This window comes from Eleutherodactylus coqui, chromosome 6, assembly GCF_035609145.1.
Source record: "Eleutherodactylus coqui strain aEleCoq1 chromosome 6, aEleCoq1.hap1, whole genome shotgun sequence".
Lineage (NCBI taxonomy): Eukaryota > Metazoa > Chordata > Amphibia > Anura > Eleutherodactylidae > Eleutherodactylus > Eleutherodactylus coqui.
Genome location: NC_089842.1, coordinates 238746582 through 238755819, shown reverse-complemented (window position 1 = coordinate 238755819; position 9238 = coordinate 238746582). Strand labels below are relative to the sequence as shown.

Below are 9238 nucleotides of genomic sequence, written 5' to 3'. Positions count from 1 at the left end.
ACTGCATGTTAAGTACAGCAATATAGGCTGTACACCCCTATCAGAGGATGTGTCAGAGTCAGCTGGCTGCAAGTGTAGCACTGTCTCCGTGCTGAGGAGCAGTGCAGAAGATTCATGTCCACTAACACCAGTGAGCAGGAGAAAGGGATACAAACTTTAGCAGATGTCTACTTCAGTGATACCATTAAGTTCTTTACACAAAAGCAGGACAAATTTAGTTCCAGGATACTGATTTTCCGATATGCCGTTATCCTTTGACAGGGATACTATCCTCTCAGGGCCCACAGTTCATGTAGATCATGCAAGATGTAGAACCTTAAAGTCTTTCAGAGAGGTCAGATTGTTGATGCCTATCTACTTGAAGCATCTGTCAAGAACACTGCCAGTTTACTTGGTGTATCCAGAGGTAAAGTATCAAAAGTCATTACAGCATATACCCTTGAAGGCAAAGCATAGTCTGCTACAGGCAATGATGGCCAAAAGTGTTAACTCAGTGACAGAGATAGAAGGGTGTTGAAGCAGAGTGTGATCTCTAATAGGAGGGCAACTGCAGGCAGAGTGACTGTGGAGTCCAGTCATCATTTCCAGCTTCTTATCTTGACCATTATAATGAGAATATCACAAACTGAACTTTTCATGGCAGAGCAGCAATTTGAAAACCACAGTTTACACAATGAATACATGAAGATGACTACAGTGATCCAACAAGAGCATGAATCCTAGTCTACTGATGTCTGAAAAAATGTAGTTTAGTCCAATGAATCCTCCTTTACATTATTTCCCACCACAGGATGTGTTCATACCTGGTGAACACCAAAGAAAGCCTATCATCCAGCTACCTGCTTCCCACAGTCAAGCATGTGGTGGTACCACCATGGTTTGGGCAGCCATCTCATGGTTTTCTGCAGGATCCATTGTCACCTTAAAAGGGAGAGTGATTACAAGGACAATTATAACATTTTGGCCTATCAGCTTCCCCCATTGGTTGTAGACATTGTTTCCTGACAAAGATGCTCCTATCCATGCTGCTGACTATCTCCAATCATGAGCATGAAGATAAGGTTCTGCACTTTCCTTGGCCAGCACAGTCACCAGCCTGATCATAATTATGCCATTCTGCTCTGTTTTGCAAATTGGAGTGAGTACAAGTTATATCCCAGCAACATCTCTACTGGGGCTTGAACAGCTATTGCATGACGAGTGATCTAATATTCCATTACATACTATTCAGCGCTTGTATGAGCCCACTCCAAACCGAATTCAGGCTGTATTAACTGCCAACAGCATCCCTCACGTCATTAATGAAAAATCTCATGAAACATCTAGGTGTTTCCATTATTTTGATAACAAACTGTATGTCTTTTTGGCCTTTTAGGTGAAGATATGTGGCGTCACTATATAATAGGGGAGGGTTATACATTTCTCTATTGAGTGTTGTTATATTCTGACTTTAAGATTGAGTGGGAATGGAGGAACAGTTTCTGCGTGAAAGCATGTAGGAAGTCCAAAGAGAGAGAAAAAATGCAACTGAGCAATTGGTCCTGCAGATCAAAACATCCAGTGAGCAAAACGGCAAGTCGAAACCATGGGAACGGTAACACCCCGGTTAAAGTGGACTAGAAGTGCTATATATTTAGTCAGTGAAATTGGTTCCTCAAATTCCCTTTTTCATCATTATTTACTGTGCACACAGGTATATAGACAGCAGCTGGGCTTACTGAAGCACACGGCCACACACTTGAATGGCCAGAACCTGGACGTGATCTGCTTGTGGCTCCCTTTCTAGGAGGAAAAACAGTCACCCCACAAGTGAACATAAAAAGGGCTGTGAAATTTTGGGCCAATACTGGCCTTGAGATGAGTTTGAGATGAGAAATATGAAGATTCCAGCCAGAACCAGCATTCTTAAAAAAATGGGAAATGGGAGTGCAAACCTGCAGTCCCTGCATCCCCTTGCCCTCTACGACCACATCTTCCTGATAAGAGCCCTGTTTTTTCCCAAAAGCATGGATGGAAGTCAAATATCCATAATTTAATCAATGGAGAAAATTGGTGAATGCAACTATTCCACATAATCACCTTTATTTATATTACACATCACTTCATATTGGGTTCTGGCCCAGTTGGGACTCACTACCTGTATGTTTTTGGAGTGCAGAATTAAACTATAGTACCTAAGGAAATGCTGTTCTTGGTGGAATTTGAGCTTAGGACCCCAGAGCTGCAAGAAAACAGCTCTAACCACTGAGCAGCCTTGCTGCCCAATTCCACAAAGGCAAAACAATGTGTACAAAAATAGGGAGCACCCCTAATTATTTATCTGAGGTGTGGAATGATTGGCATGCAGCTTTGCTATCCCTATTCTGCTTTGATTCCCTGGCATCTCAGTTGTGTTCCAGGTTTAGGCCACTTTCACTCGTCCGAGAAAATCGCACAAGGTTTGCGCATTGCAAGATGTACAAATCTTGCATGAATATGAACCCCATTCCTTTGAATGGGGTCATATATATGAGCAATGTGATGTGGGAAGAAATGGCGGCTGGCCCTATCTTTGGTCATTCCCTCTGAATGCCTCGCCCATTGTTTTTAATGGGGATGGGAAAAACATTGCATGGTGTGCGAGGTGCAAGCCCTTACGACTCAAAAACACCTTACATCTGCGGGAACATCCCCCGTTCCAGAGCGTGATATCGGGCTAAGTTTCACAACGTGATATCACGCTCATCCGTGTAAATTAGCCTTAAGGGGTTAAGTAGATAAATTCCTCTGAAGTATCTGTGAATCTTCAACCATGTTTACTATATTTGAGGTTATGAGGAAAGTTATTATGCCAATCGCTGCATAAATGTAATTAAGTCAATGGAGGCCGTCTGATCTACAGCCCACATGCAATTAACTAGCGATGGCGTGAGAAATACTGCGCATGAGCGCCTCCATGCTCATTCTCATTGCAGATAATACAGGTACGAGGGGTTGCCGGCCAGGACCACAGCTGGATTACACTGTGGGATTTTGCATGCAGAATCTGGTTTGTCAATGTGCAGCCAGCCTACGAAAAAATGTTTTGTCTTTCACTGCAGTTTCAAGAGTCTAGAAAAGTGGGGCAGGATTTGAGTGCAGTCAGGTTTTTGTTTTTTTTAGACTTATTTAAGAATTGTGACTGTTTAAAGTCACAAAGCTTGTTGGAATCTCACTTTAGTTCCATGATGGCTTGCAAAGTGACTCCACATCTCTATGGCGTATTTACCCTGTTAAAGGCCAGATAGTTTTGATTTTTTTTTACTTTTCTTATTTTGCTCTTGCCTTCCAGGAGCCAAAACTTTTTTATTTTTTTTATCAACATAGCTATATGAGTTCTTGCATTTTATGGTCCAAGTTACATTTTTTAACCCCTTGGAGTTAAAGATGAAACAATTTTATCAAAATCATGCAACATTTAATGTGTCATATTTTAGGCCTCGGTCAGACGACCGTTTTTTGCCGTGATTTGCAGATGCGCATGCGATCTGCACATATATAGAACCATTGCTTCGCAATGGTATCGGTCATATGTCCGCTTTTTATGTGGATATGCGATAAATTATAGGAGAGAGAGCTGCCCCTGATTGGTCCCTGAGCTGAGCCAATCAGAGGCAGCCCTCACTCACCCATTCATGAATTCATGAATGGGTGAGTGAGGGCTGCCTCTGATTGGTGAGGGCTGTGACCAATCAGAGGCAGCCCATTCAGCAGGCGAGGATTTTAAATCCCCACCTGCTGAATACTACAGAGAGCAGTTCAGGAGAACTGCGGCCGGCCGCGGCTGAACTTCGGCTGCAGGGACAAGGTGAGTATATATATTTTTTTTATTTTTACACATTTTTGGATGGTTTTCAGGGAAGGGCTTATATGTTTAAGCCCTTCCCGAAAATTCATCCTGCGCTCGCCGACAGCCCATTGCTTTCAATGGAGCCGGCTGTATTGCCGGCTCCATTGAATTTCAATGGGCGGACAGCGCTCCTTTAATCGGGCCCGTTTCGCCGAAAACGCTGCTAGCTGCAGATTTTTCGGCGAATCATTGGCCCCGGTCACGCGATTTGCGGATGCGCATCCGTAATACGATCCGCAAATCGCGGCAAAAACCGGTCGCCTGACCGAGGCCTTAAAGTGTAGAAGGAAAAAAAGAAAAACAAGTTGTGTCAAATATCTTCCTGATGATAAATATCCCCAATGTTTAGGACCATTTCATTGTATTCAATACGAGTTCTTTATCCAGGTCCCAAGTCCAATGAAGGATTCCTCTACAGTATAGGACATTTTTGTTAAAAAGGACCCAAGCTGTGCAGTTACAAGATCCATTCTTTATTAAGATGTTAAAATAAGACTGACAGCCTGATAAAACGAGTAACTTCGGTCTATAAGAATAGCTCAGATTAATTGGGCATTGATCCGCCATTAATGTAGCGTCCTTGGCTTTCACTGTGTAGATCTAGTAAGATGATTTATATTCAGTTCTGAATAGACAGTTTCATCCTAGAAAAAAAATATATAAATCACCAGCTGTCATAATTTATTTGAATACAATAATGCTTAGACTTTGCTTTAGTGCACCCTACTGACTCTGGGTTTATGTAAATATATAATAAGACCAGATGGTACATGTTTTATAGGTTTAAACTCCTCAAAATAGTAACAAAAAAAAATTGGTTTAAATGTAGAAAACAATTGGCCTACGAAGAACAGTGTAAGGTAAGAGATGATCTATGAGTAAATGTGGCCATTGTGAAGACAATAGTCATGGCTAGCCTTAGCTGCATGCTGTGGTACACAGGGTACTGGACATCATCTTGTGGGGGGGGGGGGGGGGGGCACAGATGGATGCAGACTCCTTAGGTTCAGGTGCTGTATTTATGTAGTGAGCTTGGTTCTCAACCTGTATGTATGTTATGAGCTTGGTTTTGGTGCTGTATTTATGTTAAAAATTTGGTTCTGGTATTGAAGCTATATACTGAGGTTAGTTTGTGCTGTATTTATCTTATGAGCTTAATTCTGGTTCTGTACTTATGTTATGAGCTTGGTGCTGGTACCATATTCACTGAGCAACTCTTGTGTGGGTATGCTAGTAATTTGCAGCTTTCTGCACAGTCAGAATGTAGGTAATACAGTACTAATATATATATATATATATATATATTTTTTTTTATTTATTTTTTTTTTTTTTTCTTAAGGCAAGGGAGCAAAAAAAAAATTCTGCACAGGGTGCCATGAAACCTAGGACAGGCATGGGAAATAGTCTTAGGTCATTACTCATTATATAATTACCTCAGCCACAACATTTTTTTCCATTAAGCTTGGAGTTTTACTATCTGCAATAGAAAACAGAATACATATATGTTGACCGATGTGGAATATGCTATAACATGTATAAAACATTGGCAGTTGGGTGACAGCTGTGCATATTGTATGTTACCTGTGAGCTTGAGAGTCCTGATGAGATGGATGGACACCATCAACACCAACAAAGCCCCAGCCGCCACAACTGCTATCAGGAAACTTTGACATTTAGAGGTAAAATATCCATAGTGCTCACCTATAAATAGACAAACATAGGATTTTAACAGTAATTTTTCACAGTTACTAGCAAATTTTAAAAGCTTTTTTTAAGGACCAGTTCAGTCCTGACATGGATTGTAAGAGCCTATATATCCCCAAACCCTTATTAAGTAATGGAATCATTTTCAGATGCCATGTTGGGTTTGCTGCTCCTTGAGGTACCAGTACATTTGAAACCCACAAGAACTGACCCCATTTTGAAAACTAGACCCCTCAGGAAATTTATCAACGGGTGTAGTGAGCATTTGACCCCACAGGTGTTTTGTGAATTTTTCCATTAATATGTCAATTTAGCCCCAGATTTTACATTTTTACCAGGGACAAAAGGAGAGAAACACCCCATGATGTGTTATCTAATTTCTACAGAGCACGGAAATGCCCCATATGTGGACGTAAACTGCTGTTTGGGCACCTGGCGGGGCTCAGAAGGGAAGGAGTGGCATGTGGCTTTATGTATAAGCAGTTCGGATCCATCAGGGTAAATCATATAATGGTGTTTAAACACAATAATGAAGTTACAACTCCAGGGATGTATAGTATATTTTGAAGCAATCTTTTTTGCACAGATGGGTTGTGTGGGGCACATTTCACAGTGAGGCATCGTGTCCCTCCTTGTTTGTAACAAACTCTGCACCTTTTTTGGTCCTTCTCTTCTTGCCAGGGAAAGGAATTTGACTAGGAAAAAGTTGCCCTGGTACTTTATGTGTCGCCTTGCTTCCAATAGTGCTGGGCTCCCTCCTTCCTGCTCCCCCAAAAATTAGGGCCTTCTCCTGGAATTCAAGAAAGGTCTCCCTTTGGCCGACACATCAATATACCACACAGGGAATTTTACAGTGCTACCTGTATGATGGGCACAGCCAGTTTTTTATACCACACCCTTGTTTTCTGCATGGCGTTGTACGGATGAGTGCTTGATCAGACAGGTCTACCTTTTGCATGTACCTATTGTAGTCAAGGACACAGTCTGGCTTGGGGGCCTCCATACTGGGCAAGGGGATGATTGTGTATTGTGTTCAATATATGGACATCCCTCTTGGCCCATAGTGGTGCCCTGCTCTTACCCCTTCTCAGAATTGTCCAAGCAGCAACTTAAGGAGGCTTTTCAAACAGTGTCACGTGTAACAGTTTTTCTGCAAGTGAAGCTCCGGAATAAGGGAAAACTGATTATCCAGGTACAGGTGGTAACCCTGGTCTAGCAGTGGGTGCACCAGTTCCCATACAATTTTTCCTGTAGATCCCAGCAGGGGAGGATGCATTCTGGGGGCTCAATTTTGTTGTCCTTCTCTTCATAAATCCTGAACATATGGGTACACCCTGAAGTACTCTCGCACAGCTTGTACATTTTCACACCATACTGTGCCCTCTTACTAGGCAGCTACTGGCGGAATTTAAGCCTTGCTCTGAAATATGCTAAGGACTCGTCTACAGAAATATTTTTCTCCGGGGTGTACACCTGAGCAAAATGTGTCCTTGACATAACCATGCGGAAAATTAGGGTGTGGCATAAAATATTTGTGCTACGGTAGGCCCTAATGCTGTTTCTCTACTAGCCTCATACATAATACAATTCCCCAAAATTTGTGATTTCTGTTGCATCCACGGGGGTCTACTAGTGGGGTTTTGCAAAACTGGAGTTTGGATTTTCTTGGATGAAATTCTAGGCATGTAAATTAGTTTGTGTAACAACATGGGCAATAAAATTATCTGAAAAGAAAACTTTACAAAGTCCTCTGAGGCCTGCTGTACTAAATTTTTTTCATGAGTTCCCAGTAAAGTCAAGGATCTGGGCTCTGAAATTTACTGGGGAAATCCACTGAGTATCAGATCAATTGGGGTTGTCTGAACTGGCAGTCCTTGGTCACCTTCTCGGGGGTCCAGGGGGTTCAGACTCACTTGATGACGAAGTGTATAATGCCAGAAAAATGGGGTCATCCTAACTATGGTAGCTGAGTCTAACTCAAACACAATAACTGCATAAGCCTTCTCTTACAGGCCATATTATAAATGTATACAAACAGCAAACACTACATTAACACTACATAATGATGGTTGCTAGAATTGTTTCTTCTTTGCATACCTCAGTCTCTCCTCAGACCCGTTTCTCTCTCTGACCACAATGTTGCAGTGGTGGGAGGTAGAGTTTGCATTATAAATAGCACAAACTCGGGCTGCAGTGCTGTGATTCGTCAGTCATTGCTGACTGACCAATCACAGTGACCGCTGGGGCAGGAATGCTGTGATTGGTCCCTGAGCAGAAAGTAGTTAGCTGCCATCACTGCAATGTTGCCAAAATTGCCAACGCAGTGATAATTTAAACACAGAACATAAGTACCATTTGGGTATATTTACATCCTGTGTCAGTAAGGGGACAAAAGACAACATGGTCCATGACTAGTGATAAGTGAACTTTTCAAAATTTTGGTTCAGCCAGTTTGCCAAATTTGGACAAAAAGTTTGGTTCAATTTGAATAAGTTCGAACCGACCCCAGTCTTCACCAATCCCCTTAAAACTGGTGAAGAGGGAAAAGGAGGAAAAGAAGCCAGTTTAGCAAAGTTCAACCTGAAACAGGGTTTTCAACTGTTTCGGTTTGCTCAACACTCTCTATGACTACTAGTATAACAGAGTTTATTAGCCAATTGAAGTGTAACTATGCTTTCTAAAAACTTTTGAGATGTCATGGGCACCTTTAAAAAATTTTGATTACTGGTGGCCTGGCTGCTGAAACCCCCACTGATCACCAGCTGAAGCACTCATCCAACTTCTATCACTGTTCGTGAGCTGAAGATGAGCCAATAGACTTTTTATTGAGCCCATCTTCAGCTAATGAGCAGTGACAACACTCAGATGAGTGCTTCCTCTGACTCATTTCAGTGATCGGTTGCAGTAACAGCAGCTGAACCACCAGCAATAAAACCTCTTGACTCACCGCTATGAAATGCCAAAAGTTTTTAGAAAGCACAGTCATACTTTATTGTCCATTGTGTTCTATAGAAGTCATGGAATATCTCCACAAATGTGTTCTTACCACTTTACTTCTAGGATCAATTGTTACCTTGTGCTGGTATTTCCCAGTGGACACTGATGGGAGAAGATGTTAGCCAAACTTCACAAGTCGCCTTCTCCCCGTGGTTCCACTTGTCCTTAGAAAGCACAATGAAGTTTGTCACAGTCCATGTCCCATCTGATTCTTCTTTAGAGATGATCCAGCCCTTGTGATATGTTCCTGAGATGTTCCAGTATAGATAGACTGCAGTACCAGCTGCACATACTACACAAGTCAGCTGTAAAGGGGTGTGAAGAAGATGAAGCTGGCGATGAGCGAGAATATGAATGGAGCTTCTGGAAGAGGACCTGCCTACAAACATGGAATGGTGGTAGGGTTAAATGAAATAGAAAGTGTTTATGTGATTTTCAGATATATATTAATCCATAGCATGACTGATGCATCATGATAACTCAATTTGCAGCATTGTAGTACATTTTAGTTATCATAACACATTAAATAAAAAGTTAAATGAATGTTCCCATCTCAGCTTTTCATAGCCAAGATGGAAAACCGCTGCCATGATTACTGGCCACTAGACATGAGCGAGCATGCTCGTCCGAGCTTGATGGTCGTTGGAGTATTAGGGTGCTCGAGATGCT

At 41.9% G+C, this 9238-nt stretch overlaps 1 long non-coding RNA gene across 1 annotated transcript; it reads right to left on the bottom strand.

Annotated features, from left to right (window-relative positions):
* Positions 1-5311: 5311 nt before the first annotated feature.
* LOC136631647 (uncharacterized) lies at positions 5312-8889 on the bottom strand. Its single transcript, XR_010793077.1, has 3 exons — positions 8646-8889; positions 5450-5569; positions 5312-5345 (listed from the first exon to the last, which is right to left on the bottom strand). It is a non-coding gene; the product is annotated as an uncharacterized lncRNA (long non-coding RNA).
* Positions 8890-9238: the final 349 nt, after the last annotated feature.